The 18,139-nt window shown below is 36.7% G+C and overlaps 1 long non-coding RNA gene across 4 annotated transcripts in view; it reads left to right on the forward strand.

Moving 5' to 3' along the window:
- Positions 1-18,139, forward strand: part of LOC147557326 (uncharacterized) — a 48,925-nt gene that overhangs the window by 16,124 nt on the left and 14,662 nt on the right. Inside the window, exons 11-22 of one of the 4 annotated variants that reach the window (XR_015233922.1) lie at positions 3-525; positions 1,132-2,149; positions 2,783-3,247; positions 3,348-3,720; positions 3,821-5,730; positions 5,827-9,359; positions 9,492-10,010; positions 10,260-10,311; positions 10,924-10,992; positions 11,183-11,342; positions 11,460-15,689; positions 16,690-16,883. This is a non-coding gene — a long non-coding RNA (uncharacterized LOC147557326). Of the gene's footprint in view, positions 1-2; positions 526-1,131; positions 2,150-2,782; positions 3,248-3,347; positions 3,721-3,820; positions 5,731-5,826; positions 10,011-10,259; positions 10,312-10,923; positions 10,993-11,182; positions 11,343-11,459; positions 15,690-16,689; positions 16,884-18,139 lie in introns of all 4 variants that reach the window. The other 3 variants (XR_015233923.1, XR_015233921.1, XR_015233924.1) reach the window with 3 other exon arrangements.

Here is an 18,139-nt window from a genome sequence, read left to right on the forward strand (position 1 = left end):
AGATTTGCGTTACGGTTGTTGGGGTGCCGACCTTCTGAAGCTATTAAGTTAAAGAAAAACATTTGGAGTTCTCATGGAGGTCTGTGTTAGGTTTTCCTTCTCATATAGAAACAATGAATCTACTGATATTTTTTCAGGAACCTGCAGTAGTATTCTCGTGTCGTAGTGGTGTTCTATTTGAGAACTGGGTTCTTTTATTTTCTTTCTAATTGAACTTTACTGTTTCAGTTTCTGTTTATTTCTTCATTAGGTTGTCTACTTGAATTGATAGACATAATTTATTTTTGTTCTCCTCACCAAGGATCTTCATGATGGGTGGTTAGTCATATTTTGTCATAGTGTATTGGTTTAGTAGGAGGATTACGGTCAACATTGTGAAGTTATCTGTGTGAAGGGGGCCTCTGAACTTGCTTTTTTGATTTTTATCCTTGTTTGAGAATAATGATCGACTCATCAAAAACCATTTGATGTTTCCCAGGTATTTGCAACGAGACGCGATCTGGTTTTCTCTTCAGGGTGTTGAAGGTATTATTACCTAATAGCTTACCAAATATATTCAGATTGTGATATTAAAAAAATCTGGTACCTGTCTTTTCCAAGTACCCGAGAGATAAAGTATCATTTAAGTTTCGTTTATCTTTTAGTTTCTAACTTGTATAAATTGAGAAATTTGTTCTATATTCCATTCGCTAACGTGTTGTGGGACCCTTTTTCTTAGTTGTTGGTATTTTAGGACAACTGTGGTTTATTAATTTATCATGCTATGTGCACGATATGATCCACATCAGGATCACCTTCAATAGTTGTTGTGCTGGTGGTAAAAACCAAGTACAGTTTATTGATTCTATTGCTCCTAAGGGGGAAAACATAGATTCATGTTCTTCAAACTGAGCCCGATCTGTGTGGCTTCCAACCAAGGAAGCTTTCAGACAATTAGTAAGATCAGTTGTGTTCATGAATCAGATATGTCGGTATAGAAACTTAAACATGATCTTGCTTTTCAGTTACTGTTTATCTAGAATCTATTCCCAATTGGGGTTTTCTTTACAGAAGCTTAGGTATCCATTTGTGTTAATGGGTATGGCTGTTGATATTTACTTTTTAACTGCTTTAGAGATTGTTCTGATGCAGATCTTGACATGTGTATACGCACGAGAAAATCCACATCCGGATGAACTTGCTTGCTTACTAAGCTGGTGGTTTAAACCAGCAACAGTTTATTAATCCGATTTTTCTTCAGGTAAAGCACATTCGTAATCATTCTATTGAGCCTTTGCTATGTGGTCTCCAATGTTGATTTTGGGGAAACCGCAAGGTCACTTTGTTGATGTATTTGGATATGTCAACATAGAAACTTTTGACATTAACTAGTCTTTCTGTAACTGTTAATCTAGAATCTGTTCTCGCGTTTGGTTATTCTTCAAAGATACGTAGGTATCCTCTCTGGTTTTGTCATGCTAGTCGATATAGTTGCTTTGACATAACTTTAGAACATCATCTTAGTGAGCTGAAGGTTTATCTTTTGGTTTAATATCTTGATAATGATCTATAACCACCAAATTCTGATTTGGATTGCTTTGTTGGGTATAGTTGCTTTGGCATAACTTCAAGCCATTGTCATTGGAAGGTTTATCGTTTCGATCGGCGAATATCTGTAACACAGTGATTTATTGATACTCCTATTAAGGGTTTATCTTTAAGAAAGGTTTGAATTGATTGTTGTTTTTAATAGTTGGTATCCTGCTTCTTGTCAACAAGATTTTAGGTCGTTGATTTTCTATTTCGTGGGAGGGTTTCGGGACCAAAAATGAAAATCTTTCCACGAAGTGAAGCTTATGCAATCATTCCAATTTTTTTAGCTCGTCTCTTTTTCCTGTGTTTCCACGGTGAAGGCGGTGGCTTTTTAATCTATCTGCATTCTTTGTTTTTGTTGCCTTTATTGTACTTACAAGTATTTATTTACTTTGTTGTTTGGTTGGAGGAAGGGGACAGCTATGAGGATTTAACTGGGATGTAGCTGAAGGGGTGTTTGTTAACTTGCTTCTTTTACTTTTATCCTTGTTGGAGAAAACACATGCAATTCATTTGTTTTTCTCCAGGGACCTATGAATTGGAGCGACCACCACCGAGCAATATGCGATATCCATAGGTAGGTTGTCTGTGTTTTTCTCCTTCCCTAAGGAAACATTGCTGGTTTATGGTGTGCCATATTTAAAGAATCTTGATAATATTTTTATTTTCCAATATGTGCAGTCCTCCATTGCGTTAATTGTTGGTTTTCTTAAAAGAGAGATCTTCCCTTCGATTTTCCATTCCATTTGCCTCTTAAGGTTCTGTCATTTCCAATTACTAATGCATTATTTATTTGGAAGGGGGTTTGCTGTCACTTGCTTTTTCGAACTTTTCCTTGTTAGAGGGGTAGTCATAAAAGCATGAAAAGTTCATTTGTTTTTTCTCAGGGATGTGAGAACTGAGAACTAGACTTACTCCAGAGAGGCAGAGAGATTAAATTGTTTTGTGAAATGGTCGGGTTTTCTTATCCTTTATTGTCCAAAAGAAGCCTCCTTCCTTATTGTTTCTTTATGAAGGTGTTAGTTATGTAAATAGACATAATGAATCTACTTAATACTTTCCGAAAAGGGTGATCAATTTGAGGGCTAGGCTCTTTTGTTTTGTGGAAAGGGTGTTACCTTATTGAACTTTCTTTATTCAGTTTCTTTTCTTTCTTCATATCTTCTTGAATTGATGTATGTATATATGTGCTTTTCGTTCTCTTTCGCAGGCATCTCTTTGTTGGGGAGGCTATTCTTAATTTGCTATGTAACATGTGAGAGAGGCAACGTTCTAAAAGGCCAATCTACTTCCTTTCTTTTTAGGGCCTTTTCAATTATTATAATTACTCATTTGATTTTATTGGTTTGGTAGGGTGATTGGTGTCCGCTATGTCGAGTTAACTGTGTGGAAACGCTATTTGAACTTGCTTCTATTATTTTGTGAGAATAGGACTTTCTCTAGAGAGTAATAACCTTGTTTTGAGAATTGAGAGGGGGGTTTTCTATCTCCTATTGTTCTGTTGAAGTTCTCTTCCTTATTGTTTGTTTATGAAGGTGTTAGTCATGCAAATATAGAAATGGTGAATTTATTGAATACTTTTCCAGGAACCTGCAGTACCTAAAGCATTCTCGTCATCTCCCGTTGTCGCGGTATTCCATTTTAGAGGACTGGGTTCTTTAATTTTCTGTGACAGGTTTTGTTGATTGATCTTTCTGCTTTCAGTTTCCGTTTCTTTCGTCTTTAGCTGTTCTACTTGAATTGATTGGACAATTTGTTTTTGTTCTCTTTCTCAGGGTTCTTCGCGGTGTGATTCCTACTTCTGTTCTGCCGTACTTTATCCATGCCTTCAAGTTTTCTCTTCATCCTTATTCCTGCTTATTAGTTGCCGGATCTTTTGCTGATTGAGCGGTGCCTGAAAGTAGTTTGCGTTTATACTTGTCCACGGTTTTGCGATTGATTTAGTGTCGTTGTTTTTTATTTGCATTTCGAGCAACTAAATTACGTGCTTAATTGTGTTTGATTAGTGGTTGGATTTCGTTCTTAATCGGTTGATTGCTTATGCAGATTTGCTAGTTATTCATTTTGGAAATCTCAATTGTCACTGGATTCAGCTAAACATCTAATTCGATCTTATATTTGATAGCGGAAGAATTTATTTGTTCAGTGGTATTCACTTTTCAGTTTCTAGCATGATATATTATAAGAATCTTGCTCTATCTTTTAATTACCTAACATGTGATGAACTCCTTTTTGTTTTGGTTTCCAGGTAGACTGGTGTTATAAGGAGATGTTATTTTGTTTTCTTAGAAGAGATTTTGCTGTCTGAGGTCCAAGACGATTTGATTCTAATGTTCTGTTAAGGAGGTTGGTTATATTGGAAGGGGAATTTCTCTCTCTCTCTCTCTCTCTCTCTCTCTTTCCGTTTTCAATTTTTATACTTGCTAGAGATGTGTTTGCAGAAGCTTGAAAAGTTCTTTTCTTCTTTCCCAGTGATGTGAGTTGTACTTATTTTAGGGAGACATTCCATTGTTTTCCAATCCTCTATTGTCCTGTAGATGTCTTCTTCCTTATTATAGGTATTAGTTATGTAAATATAGAAACAATGAGTACTTAATAATTTTTCAGGAGCCTAGAATACTCAAAAGTACACTTGCAGTCTCGTGTCCCAATGATGATCTATTTGAGGGCTAGGTTCTTTTTGTACGTGAAAAGGGGGTTACCTTCAAATAGTTTCAGTAACCTGTCACATCGAAGATCTGTTCACCTAGAATCTGTTCTCGCCTTGGGGTTTTCTTCACGGATACGTAGGTATCCTCTCTGGATTTGTTTGTGCTAATCGGTATAGCTGCTTGACGTAACTTTATACCATCTCTTGGTCAGCAGAAGATTTATCCTTTTGTTTGGTGTCTTTCTAATAGTCTATAACCACCATATTCTGATTAATGGATTGCTTTTATGGGTATAGTTGCTTTCGCATAACTTTGAAACATCAGCTCGGTCATTTGAAGGTTTATCGTTTTAATCTACCAATATCTGTAACAAACAATGATTTATCAATGAGATACTTCAATCAAGGGCTGAAATCTGAGATTGTTTGAATTGATTGTTGTTTTCTCTAGTTGGTATCCTGCTTCTTGTCAACAAGATCCCAGTCTGTTGATTTTCTTTTTCGAGGGAGGGGTTCGAAACCAAAAATGAAAATCTTGACGCGAAGGGAGTGTAGCTTATGCAACGCATTAATTATTTTAGTTCATTATTACATATGTAATATGCATTATTAAAAGTTTAATGATGTTATACAGGAAAGTTGGTGTCTTCGGGAGGAAGATTGGGCTTTCTTCTTTCGTCTAAAGGGGGTTGTCTAGTTTCTTCTTCGGGAGGAAAGTTTCTTTGATTTTCTTTTTGCTTCCTGTCCAGGGATGATCTGTTCAAATAAAAAAGTTTGTAACCTTGTTTCCAATTTCTTTCTCAGGAATCTTTGTGATGGAATAGCTATTCCTCTTCCTGTATTTTAATGGGGAAGGCAGTAGGCAGTGGCTTTTAAACCTACTTGCTTTCTTTCTTTTTGTGCTTTTTATAGTACTTATAAGTATTTATTTCACTTCATTGTTTGGTAGGAGGAAGGGGTCAGCTATGTGGATGTAACTGGAATGTAGCGGAAGGGGTCTCTCTTAACTTGGTTCTTGAACTTTTATCCTCGTTAGAGAAGATGTGAAATAATAGTTGACACATGAAAAATTCATTTGTTTTTTTCAAGGGATGTTCGAATTGAACCTACTCCAGTGAGATGCTATTCAGTTTGCTCTGAAGAAGGCTTTCCTATTTTGCATATATTTCATAAACTCTTCCTTGTAGTTGATTTATTCTTCTCTAAGAGTTTACGTATTTATGTCATATTGTCAATAACATCTAATTTATTTAATACTTTGAGGAATGTGCGATATCCATAAATAAGTTGCCTACGTTTTTCTCCTCCCCAGGGAAACATCATGGTTTCTATTGTGCGATATTTGAAGCGACTTGCAAGTTGCAATAAACCATCATTCCCCAACATGTGCAGTCCTCCATTGTGTTTTGTGTTGGTTCCGAGGGCGAGTGGATATCGAGTTGAGACTTCTTCTTCGAAAAACATTTCTGCCTGACGATCCATTCGAATTTTCCTCCAATCGTTTTCAAGTACTTATTGGAAGGGGTTTTTCTCTCTTTGTTTTTCAATTTCTACACATGTTAGAAATGTGTTTGTAGAAGCATGAAAAGTTCATTTTTTTGCAGGGATGTGAGAATTGTACTTATTCGAGGGAGACATTACATGTTGTGAAATGCAGGGTTCTCTTATCCTCTACTGTCCTATAGAAGTCTTCTTCCTTATTGTTGCTTTATGAAGATATTGGTTATGTGATATTGAAACAATGAATCTGCTTAATGTTTTTTCAGGAGCCTGCAGTACTCAAAAGTACTCCCGCGTCCAATGGTGATCTAAGGGCTTAGTTATTTTTATTTCCGAGAAAGGGATTATCGAACGGAACTTTCTTCTTTCAGTTTCTTTTCTTTATTCCTATCTTCTTGAATTGATGTATATATTTGTTTTTGTTCTTTTTCTCAGGCATCTTTGTGACGTGATGATATCCCCTTCCTGTTAATCGTATCTTCTCCGAATCAGTTCGCGTAGGTTATGAAATCTTTCTTCTTTCAGTTTCTTTTCTTTATTCATACCTTAATTGATGTAAATATTCTTTTTTGTTCTTTTTTTCTGAGGCATCTTTGTGATGGACGGTACCTGTTTGTGTTAATGGTATCTTGTCTGAATCTGTTTGTCTATATTACGAAATCTTGGTCATCCGATTGTTTTTTTTGTAGGTTTGATATCTCTTAAAATGCTTTATAGCGCCAAATTGTGATTATGGTCATTCAAAGGTTTAGTTCTTTGGGTAGTAATAAGTTTCACAATGTTCTACATTGAACTCCGTGTATGCATCTAAATGGGGTTGTCTTGTTCAGCGTTTTCCTCTCAGCCGTTTAATGCTTCATCACTTCAGGGGTATCTTTTTCAAATGAAAATAACTTCCGTTCTATTTTATTTTTCAGGGTATGTGGCGGAACATTTGGTCATATTCTACATGTATTTTGATGGGAAGACGGTGGCTTATTGTAAAACCTTCCTTTGTTCTCTATCTTTGTGATCGGGTTTTCAGTAGTTCAATTGTTCTTTGCTATTATTTATTGTTTGGTAGGTGGACTGGGTTCAACTACGATGGGGTCTCTCGTAACTTGCTTCCTTAACTTCTTTTTTTCTTAAATTTTTTTTTTTGAGAATTCGACTACGATATACGTTTGTCGTTACAAGGCATTGATATATCATGAAGATGTGATAAGCACGATAACCGCCTAAGTTAAACCATTAATGACAGAGGCCTAAAGCCGAACAACATGTGTTCCATACTTAGCCATCAAGATTCAGATGATCATTTCTTTCCGGTTGCTGAAGTCATTTGGAATTCTCTGATTCCTCCTAGAGTTAGTTTTGGGGTTTGGGCTGCTGTGCTGGGCAAAATCCCAACCCTCAATAACCTCAGGAGACGTGGGATGATCTTGCCTAGTAGATGTATCGGTTGCAAGGAGCAGGAGGAGTCGTCTAATCACTTGTTCATCCATTGTAAGGAGGCGACCAATCTCTGGTTATTTTTCCTAAATCAAGCTGAGATTCATGTATGTTTGCCTTCCTCTCTGCACATGTTGTTGGAGCAATGGAGCAATCTGGCCACTAAGGGTATTAAGAAAGAGTTGTGGAATCTTATTCCTAATGCAATTGTGTGGTCTATTTGGAAGTTTAGGAACTCCTGTACCTTTAAGGAGTCTGCTAGGCCCACTAGGATTGAAATCGAAGATGTTTTAGGACTTTTTTTTCACTGGTCTAGGACCCTGCCTTGGGCTAGCAGTATCACTTTTTGGATTTCATACTGAATTGGAAGGAGATTGTGTCGTAACTTGTTCCCTCACAATCTCTTTCCAATTCCTTTGTATTCAGTAATAACCCAAGTTCTATAAACCATAGATTCCACCTCCTCTGGGAATCGAATCTGGGACCTCTAGGGTTTTGGAGTTTATGTCAACACTTTCAACCACTTGGGCAAGCAAGTGTCGACTCTTTAACTTCTATTCGGTTAGAGTAATAATAATTGAAGCATGCGAAATTCTTTTGTTTTTTCCGGGGTCTTTGAATTGGACTTACTTCAAGTAGTTGTAATTCGGTTTGCTCTCAAGGGGTTTTCCTGGTTTCCATAGATTGCATAAAACCTTCATTCATATTGTTAGTTTATCTTTCTACATCAGGGTTTACCTATTTAGAGTGTGCAAAAATTCGTTTGGTTTTCCTAGGATCTTCGAATTGGATGTTCGAAGATAAGATAATATTAGCCTTTTTCATTTGCTACAATAATAGAGATTAAACTGTTTAAGAAATAAGAACTATAAATATTTTTACTTCATGTGTTGCATAAACTTAGATGATGCTTGTAAGTTCTATTCTTTCTATAGATGCGTTCGCCTTGAGGCAAAAACATACTGCCTCGCCTTTAGGCGCGTAGTACACTATTAATTTCCCTTCACATGAAGTAAAAATATTGAAACATTGTTCTCATGTCCATCAGGCTACAGTACACTATTAATTTCCCTTCACAGTTTCTAATATGCGCTATTAAAAATGTTGTTGTATCTTATGAGTTATGACTCGCTATCGTGTGAATTCATACTTTGTATTTGTTGGTTTGAAGGATGACTGGCGTCTTGAGTCGACTTTAATTATGTTTCCTAGATAGGATTTCCCTGTTGAATTTCTTAGGATTTGCCTATATGATTTTGTCCTTTATAATCATTACTAATTAGTTGTTTATCTTTTTTTTTTTTTGAGAAATCGACTACGATTTACGTTAGTCGCTACAGGGCATTGATACATCATTAAGATGTGATAAGCACGATAACCGCCTAAGTTAAACCAATAATTACAACAGCTACTTTATTTAGTGCCTAAATTACATGGGATAAATCTTGGTGATAAACTGCTTCCACTGAGACTCGATCCCAAGGCCTCATTGGCTTAAGAGGGATGTCCTACTACTACACCAAAGGGTGGTGGACAATTAGTTGTTTATCTTGGAAAGGGGTTCCAGTCTTGTAACTTTCTTTTTTGATTTTTTAACCAGGTTTGGAGCAATTATTGAAGCATGGAAAGTCCATCCGTTTTTTGCCTAGGGATTTGAAAACTGGTCTTTCTCTAGGGAGACATTATCTTGTTTTGTGAATTGAGGGGGTTTTTCCTATCTAATGTTGTTCTATAGAGTCTTCTTCCTTACTGGTGGTTTATGAAGGTGTTAGTTATGCAAATGCAGAAAAGGTAAAACCAGTGAATACATTTTGAGGAATCTGCCGGACCTCTCATGTCGTGTGGTGTTCTATTTGAAAACTGGGTTCTTATGTCTTTTTCATTGAACTTTCTTCTTTCAGTTTCTTCATTAGGTGGTTTACTTGAATTGACGGACATAATTTATTTCGTTCTCTTTATGAGGGATTTTCGTGATGGAATGGTTATCCTGCTGCTAGGAAGATTGTGGTCAACATTGTCAAGTTAACTGTGAGAAGGGGTCTTCCGAACTTGCTTCTTTGATTTTTATCCATGTTGGAGAAGTTACCATTAACACATGCCATATCATTTGACGTTTAGAGGGATTTGCAACGAGACACGATCTGGTTTCCTCCTCTCAAGGGTGTTGTGGGTGTTAGTACCTAATTAACTACCCTTGTATTTTCAGGTATCAGTGACATTTAAAAATCTGGTTCGTGTTCCTCTTATGCTAGGAGAAACACTATCATTTAGCTATAGAAGCATGAATGCATGATAGTTTTCATTCCAGGGAGACATTACATTGTTTTGTGAAATGCAGGGTTTTTTCTGTCCTGCAGAAGTCTTCTTAGTTATTGCTACTTTATGAAGGTTAGTTATGTAAATGTAGAAACAAGGAATCTACTTAATACTTTTTCAGGAGCCACAATACTCAAAAGTACTCTTGTTGTGTCCCAATCATGATCCACTTGAGGGCCATGTTCTTTTTAGCTGTGAAAAGGGGGTCATCTAATTAAACTTTCGTCTTTCGCTTTCTTTCCTTTCTTCTTATTTGTCGTTGTTCTCTTCTGGGACATCTTTGTGATGGGACGGCTAGTCTTATTCTGCCATGTTAATATTAGAGAGGCGATGGGTTAGAAAGTTATTCTTGTATGTTTTATTTTAGGGTGTTTTTAATAGTTATAAGTACTCATTTGATTCTATTGGTTTTCTAGGATAATTGGGGCTTATCTGGAATGCTTTTTACCAGGGACTCATAGAGCCTTGTGTTCCTTATTAGAGCCATTCGAATTTGCCTCTGATCCTTTTCAAGCACTAATGCGTCCATCTTAGGAAGCAGGTGTTCTAGTTCTTAACTTAAATCTTTGATTTTTATCCAAGTTAAAGGATTAATAATTAGAGCAAGTGAAATTTATTTGATTTTCCCAGCGATCTACAGAATGGTCTTACTCCAAGAGATGTTATTTGGCTATGTCTTGGGGGGTTTGCCTATTTTGCATCAGTTCCGCAATGTTCATTCTTTCATTTTTCGTTTATAACTCTGTATGAGGGAGTACCTCTAACATCAAATGTATTTAATACGTTTCAGGAGTATCCCATACCCAAAGACCGGCTTTCCATGCGTTTCTCATGTGCCTGGGGTAAACATTTACACTATTAAATTTATTTTTTAGTTTCTAGCTTGTTATATCGTGAGAATCTCGCTCTATCTTTTCATTGTCTAACATGTGATGAACTTATTTTTATCTGTTTCGAGGGCTAGTGTTATTGGGAGACGTGTATTTGATTTCTCATAAGAGATTTTCCTGTCTAAGGTCCAAGCTCATTTGCCTCCGAAGTTTCGTCCTTTTCTACTTCTAATGAGCTCTTTATATTGGGAGAGGGTTTTCTCGCTCTTTGCTTTTTCAAATTTATACTCGGTAGAGGTGTGTTTGTAAAATCATGAAAAGTTAATTTATTTTTTGGCAGGGATGATAGGATTGCACTTATTCCACGAAGACATTACATTGTTTTGTGAAATGCCCTATCCTCTATCGTCCTATAGAAGTCTTCTTCCTTATTGTTCCTTTATGAAGTTGCTAGTTATGTTTATATAGAAAAAATGTATCCATTTAATACGTTTTCAGGGTACTCTCGCGCCCCAATGGTGATTATTTGAGGGCCAGGTCCTTTTTTTTTGTGAAAAGGGGGTGATCTTATTGAACTTTCTTCTTGAATTGATGTACACATTTGTTTTTTGTTCTCTTTCTCAGGCATCTCTGTGATGGGACTGGTAATTGTATTCTACCTTGTTAATGTATGAGAAGCAATGGGTTAAAAAGGTGTTCTATTTCGTTTCGTTTTAGGGTGTTTTCAATAGTTATGAGTACTCATTTGATTTATTGGTTTAGAATGATTAGGGTCAGCTTTGTCAAGTTAACTATGTGAGGCTTCCCGAAGTCGCTTCTTTGATTTTTGTCTTTGTTAGAGAAACTATAATTAACTAAAGCAAAATCAATTCTCATTTTTCAGGGATTTGCTACTTGGACCAACTCCAAGGAGAGGCTATCCAAGTATTATCTGGTTACATTAGTATTCTCTGTACGAGGTTACCTATCCAAATATTTTCAAGAATCTGCGATATTTAAAACTCTTGTTCCGTCATTCGCTTATGGCCTTCCATGGGAGAACGGTACCATTTAAATTTCTTTTGATCTCTTTTAGTTTGTCGCTTGCATAAATGATGCGGAATTTTCTCTAACAATCTGTTTCCTAACATGTCGCTTAACCCTTTCTTTATTGTTTGTAGTCCAGGACGATGCTGGTGTATTGTGGACTTAATTTATCTTCTTAAAAGGGCTTCCCGTCTCAAGTTTTATGAGGATGAAGGTAGTGGTTTTTCTTTAGTTTCATTTGGAGAATACCTCAATTGTTTTCTGTCTTTGTAGTTGCTTATTTGTATTTGGTGTGCATGTCTCTTGGACTTCATCGTAGTTGTAGCTTTATATGGTTTGGATATATGTGCAGAAGTCTAGCTTCCCTGAAGCGGGTTTTCAATTTCAAGTTGATTATTTAGAGGGGTGAATTCTTTGCGAAGGCTTCTTTCTGGTCCAATCGTTGACCAATTGGGATTTCTTCACTTATCGTCGGAACAGCATTATGGGGTGTTAGCAATTAAAAGTCAGATAATCTACTGGTGGAAACTATTAACACTTGAACTTCTGAATATGGTTTTCTTGTTAAGTTGGTTGTTTCAATGGAAGTTATCTTCCAGTGGGGGATATTTGTTCCATACTTCCTGTACTATGACAGTGCCATTCCACTGTTTTCGTTCGACTAATCTAGGGTTTCGTAGTTAATATGGTTTTATTGTTTTTGGTTCGCGTTTCAAACATCTAGATTTGATTCTTCAATCGTTTCTGTGATTAGCGTAGTATAACATGGGTTGGATTTTGACATTTTCATTCTTGATCAGTTGATTGCTTCTGCAAATTCGGTAGATATTCAATTAGGAAATTTTCGATTGCTTCTGCAACTACAAATAGTTGTCAAGTTTGTATTTGATATTGAAGGGGTTATTAGTTCATCGATAATTACTTTTTAATGACTTACGAAAATGAATATGAATATATGATGCCGAACTTATCATGTTCATGTGCATGATAAGATCCATATGAGGATCACCTTCAGTACTTGTTGTGCTGGTGGTCTAAACCAAAAACAGTTTATTGGTTCAATTGCTCTTCAGAGGGGAAGCATAGGTTCATATTCTTCCAATTGAGCCCCAGATGTGGCTTCTAAGGAAGCTTTCGGCGAACTGTAGGATCGTCTGTGTCGATGTATCAGAAATGTTGGTATAGAAACTTAAAACATTATCTAGTTTTTCAGTTACTCTATCTGAAATCTATTGTTGATTGGGTGTTTCTTTATAGAAGCTTAGGTATCCGCTCGTGGTGTAACAGGTATGGCTGCTTCTGCGTAACTTCAGGATATTTCAACCAGGAGGTAAAATTTGAGAATGTCTTTGAAGTGATTGTTGTTTCTCTAATTGGTAGCACAGTTCTTGGAACTAAAAATGCAAATGTTTACGTGCAGGGAGTCTAGCATATGCAATGCTTTATAGGTTTTCCTAGTTTATTGTTAATACTGAAATATGCAATATAACTTGTTTCACAATCTTCTACAGGAAAGTTAGTGTCTTTGTTACGCCGAATAGTGGGCTTTGTTCATTCGTCTAACGGGGGTTGTCTAGTTTAGTGCCTTCCTGTCAGTTCGTAGGGGGATCTTTGTAAATGAAAAATTGATAGCTTTTGTTCCCGATTTCTTGCTAAGTTGTTTTTCTGATGGAATATTTATTCCTATTCATCCTGCATTCCAATGGGGAAGGCGTTGGTTTTTGATATGCCTTCCTACGGTATTTATAATTGTGGTCGGGTCTCTTTAGCTTGTCAATTGTGAGCTTTTGTTGCTGATGTATTTGAAGGAGTGTCTCTTATTAACTTTTATCCTTGTTAGAGGAATAATAATTTAGTCATGCAAAATTCATTTGTTTTTCCCCTGGGATTTTTGAATTGGCTTACTCGAAGGAGACGTGATTTGGTTTGCTCTCAAGGGCTTTTCCTGTTACCCGTAGATTGGATAGAACTCTTCCCTGTCGTTTTTATCCTTCTGAAGGAGGGTTTGCCGCTTTATCTCGGTAACGTTTAATCTATTTAATACTTTCGGGAATATGCAATATCTGTGGATCAGCTGTACATGTGTGTCTCCTTCCCCTGAGGAAAACAACACTAATAAATTACATTTCTGGCATCCAGTGTGCCATATTGTAGGAATTTTGCTACATCATTTCACTCCCTAACATGTGTAATCATGCATTTTGTTATTTTCTTATTTTGAGGATGAGTGAGTGTCTAGTGGAGATGTTATCTTGGAAGTGCGCAAAATTCATTTGATATCCCAAGGATGTGAGAATTGGACTCTCTCGAGGGAGGCATTACCTTGTTTTGTGATTGTAGAGGGTTCTCCTATCTTCTATTGTTCTATAGTCTTCTTCCTTATTGGTGTTTTTATATGGTGCTAGTTAACTCTGTAAAACAAGGTGAGGGTGCAAGCAAGATGTGGAATTTCTTTCTAAACTCCGTAACAGCTTCATGGTGTCAGCCAAGAAATATTTATCAAATTTTTGAGCAATGGGGCAGACTATACAGAAGCAGCTCTAGGAAAGAGGTCTGGGATCTCATCCTCTTTGCCATAATATGGTCTATCTTGAAAGATAGAAATGAGAAAACTTTCAAGGGGACTAGTGATTCCAATAGCCTCGAGGTGGTTTTAGCTCTATGGTTTCATTGGAGTAGGAATTCTAGTTGGGCAAAAGGAAAGTCGTTCTATGACTTTACCTCTAAATGGGATGAGTTGATGATGTAATCTTTAGCGTCTAGTCTGCTCTCTTCATTGTACTATACCACCTTTTTTGATATATTAATTCAAACTTTTCAAAAAGAAAAGGTACTACTGAACTTAAGAAAATAAAACAGTGAATCTACTATAGTACCTAAGTATTCTTGTTTCAAGTGGTGTTCTATTTGAGGACTGGGTTCTTTTGTTTCTTGTGAAGGGGGTTTTCTGATTGAACTTACCTCTTTCAGTTTCTTATTTTTTCTTCATGAGGTCTTCTTCAATTGAAAGACATAATTCATGTTCTTTCTCCTTCTCAGGGATCTTCGTGTGGGATGGTCAGTCCTATTCTTCCATAATTTATTGGTTTGCTAAGACAATTGTGGTCATCTTCGTCAAGTTAACTGTGTGAAGAGGCTTCTGAACTGCTAGTTTCTTTGATTGTTTCCTCGGTGGAGAAGTTATAATTAACGCATGCAAAAATCAATTTAGGGGGTTTTCCTGATTTATATTGTTATATGGAAGTCTTCTGTAAGGGTGTCATTACCTAATTTCCTATCCAATATTTCAGGAACAATATCACTTAAGTTTCTTATGTTTTTTTAGTTTCTAGCTTGCATAAATTGAGGAGTTTGCTCTAATGTCCATTCGCTAAGGTTTACTTCACGGAGGGAATTTGGTTTGTCTCAAGCTCCGTTCAGGTTTTCCTGCCCCAGTTTCATTTCTGTATACTTCAGAATTTTTCTGTGCTGTAGTTGTTAGGTTTTTTTATGTGTCTTGGACTTGCTTCATCATGGTCGATTGTCTTGTAGGGATCAAATACGTGTAGATTCTGTAGGGGTTTTCTATTTCAAGCTGATTATGTAGAGTGGTATTTGTTTCTTGTATAGGTTTTTATCACGTTCGAATGTTGACCAAATAGGTAGTCCTTCAAGTTTCATACAGGGATAACGTTACGGAGTGTTAGTTTCTAAAATTTGGATGATCTTTTGATGTAGAAAAGGGTGACACTTGAACTCCCACTCTAAAATCTACTTTGTTTTTTTTGATTGGCTGTGTTAATATTGTCTCTTCAGTTTCTCTTTTCTTCCGCTTAGTCTGGTTACATTTCCACATTTCGAGGGGATAAATTAATCTTGATCTCTTAGTTGTATTACTTATGTACAGATGATAGGATCTACTCGGAGAAGCGATCGAATTGTTAAGGAGGTTTTATATCCTATCTCCTTATTTCAGGGACTCGGTTGGAGGTTTTAGCACCCCTGTACCTGCTCGCAACAATTCAGGAAACAGTTACGTTTTGATTGACCCCTAAAAACCTAACCCTTTTGTAGTTTCACTTTTGGTATTCCTCTGAACCTCCCTTCCTCATTTTCCCATGGTAATTGAGATTTAACCCTTGAAGAACTGGTGTGGTACTTCTTTTCGAGGGAGTTTTCTGTCCTTGTTCCATGGAAGTATGTTTTTGTGTTTAGGTTATGTTTGTTCCGACGACTACAAGATCTTGTTGGATATAACGATGCTACTTGCGTGATTTTGCTGGTCGAAAATCTGATGATCGCGGGCATTTGGTATACTAGGACTTGGATTTAAGCTGAGCCTGTTTAAGCTCAAGGGGGTTTTCTACTTCTTGCTCCGCCGAAAGGTTAGTTTACAATTCGTCCGATTTTCCCGCCGTGTTTAAAATTCCTTGACCTTTTTAGATTTTGCGCTTGTTGTAGTATGGAAGTGCTTTCCTGTTAAAAAGTAGTGTTCCAATTTCTTCCTTAAATTGGTGTGGAACTTTTGCTTTCTTTGGTTTTTTATCCTATAAGTTAATTGAATTTCTTGTATTGCCGCAAAGAGGATCTTTCTAGATTTGCTTTCTGTACGGTGGAATTAGGTTGACATAGTTTCATGGTTTCTTCTTGAAGCAGGTTTACTACACCCAACACGTAGAAGTTTCTTATTTTTGTAAGACAATATCTTTACGGCATTTCATTTGCGATTGGCTTCAAGTATGAGGAAATTTCAGTGGAAGTTTGCTATCCAGCACTCGTCTTGATCTTCCATTTTCTAGGACTATGGATTTCACTGAAAAATCACTTGGTCTTTCTGGGGGATGTCCTTATTTTGAATTGTTTGTGTAGCAGTTTGGTAATTCTCACTTCATTTTTAGGGTTTGCATTACAGTAGTTGTGCTGTCCATACTTAACCAACTGAAGTGATTGTTCTTGCTGCATTCTTTGTTTTCCAGAGGATTTTAGTTGAAGATTTTAGTTTTAACTTGCTTCCTCTTTTATTTTATCTTTGTTTGTCTTTTGAAGGTGCTAGAGGGTTTTTGTTTCTGGTGATTGAGATTCCTTCGGGTTGATAAGGGCCCGTTTGACCTAGTACTGTAATACAACTTATTTGCTCAGAAATTCTTTTTCATCTTATCTGAGACCTACGCTATTTGTCGAATGGTCCTTGCTTTAGATGTACTTCTTTGCCGTTGCAAGGGAAGGCTTCATGGTGGTTAATATTTTTGTGTGCTGCGTAACATCACTTGTAGTTACGCTGCTATGTTTATCTCGTGCTATTTATCTGGCTCCATCTGTGCTTCTTCTCTGGATCAGTTAGTTTTCTCTGTTTTCAGTGGTTACTTTATACTGTCAATAGTGCAGGTCATACACCAATGGAGCAGGATCAGACAAAAAAAACATAAGAAGGATTTGTGGAAGCTCATTCCAAGGGCAATAGTGTGGTGTGGTCTGTTTGGAAGTTCGGAAATAACAGGACATTCAAAGAGTGTAATGAGAACAGCTTGCTAGAGGCCGAGGACATTCAAAGCCTCCTATTTGGATTTTATTTTGAACTGGTATGAGCTAATGAAGTAACATATAAACTTCGTAGTAACATGTAAACTTCCTAGCCAATTCCCAAGTTTTTGTACACACCTTCTTTTTCATATTAATTCAAATCTTTAAAAAAAAAAATGAGCCACGGCTGTGTGGTTTCCGACGACGCTTTCGTGGAAAACAGTAAGATCACTATGTTGATGTCAGATATGTATGGCTCTTTTTGCGTAACTTTGTGACATTCTGGTCATTCTAAGGTTTATTGTGTTGGTTTGATATCTTTATAATGCCTCGCAACTCTACATTGTGATTGAAGTGATTGTTGTTTTCTTTTGTTGGTAGCACACTTCGTGTCAATTAGGTCTAAGTCTGTAGATTGTTTTCATGGGAAGCTTTTGAAACCAAAAGCGGAAATCTTTACCTGAAGGGAGTCTAGCTTATGCAATGCACTATAGATTGGACTGACACCGACGAGATTCAGCCGAAGGGGTCTTTCTTAACTTGCTTCTTTAACTTTTATCCTTGTTAGAGGAAATGAGGAGTAATAGTTGACACATGCAAAATTCATTTGTTTTATTCCAGGCATCCTCAAATTGGACTGACTCCAACGAGATGTGATTCAGTTTAGTCTCAATGAGGTTTTCCTATTTTGCATATATAAAACTCTTCCTTATCGTTGATTTATCCTTCTCAATGAGGGCTTACGTATTCATACCGACGCATTTAACTTTATTTGATACTTCAAGGAATATGCAATATCCATACGTCAGTTGTATGCGTTCCTTTCCTTCCTAAGGAAATATTACTGGTTTCTAGTGTGCCATATTTAAAGGATCTTGGTATATACTTTCATTCCCAGCATGTGCAGTCCTCCATTCTGTTATTTGTTGGTTTCGAGGACGAGTCTGTAAGTTGAGAGATTCTCTTTGAAGAAATTTAATGCTAGGAGATCCACTCGAATTTACCTGTAATCTATAAGTATTAAGGAGTTTATCTGGAAAGTGGGTGTTGTACCTTTTAACTTGCTTCTGTTATTCTTATTTATGTTAAAGGATGAGTAATTAGATCATGCGGAATACGTATGACTTTCCTAGGAATCTAGAAATTGGACTAACTCCTAGGAGATGTTATTTGGTTCGCTCCCAAGGTGGTTTCCTATTTTTCATCGATCCAACAATGTTCTTCTTTGTCATTGAACGTGTATAACTCTATGTGAGGGTGTACTCTCTAGATACACAACATCAAATGTTAATACATCACAAGAGTATCCCATACC

This window comes from Eschscholzia californica, unplaced genomic scaffold (assembly GCF_041429995.1).
Source record: "Eschscholzia californica isolate CP2 unplaced genomic scaffold, dmEscCali1.0.p SCAF_2, whole genome shotgun sequence".
Lineage (NCBI taxonomy): Eukaryota > Viridiplantae > Streptophyta > Magnoliopsida > Ranunculales > Papaveraceae > Eschscholzia > Eschscholzia californica.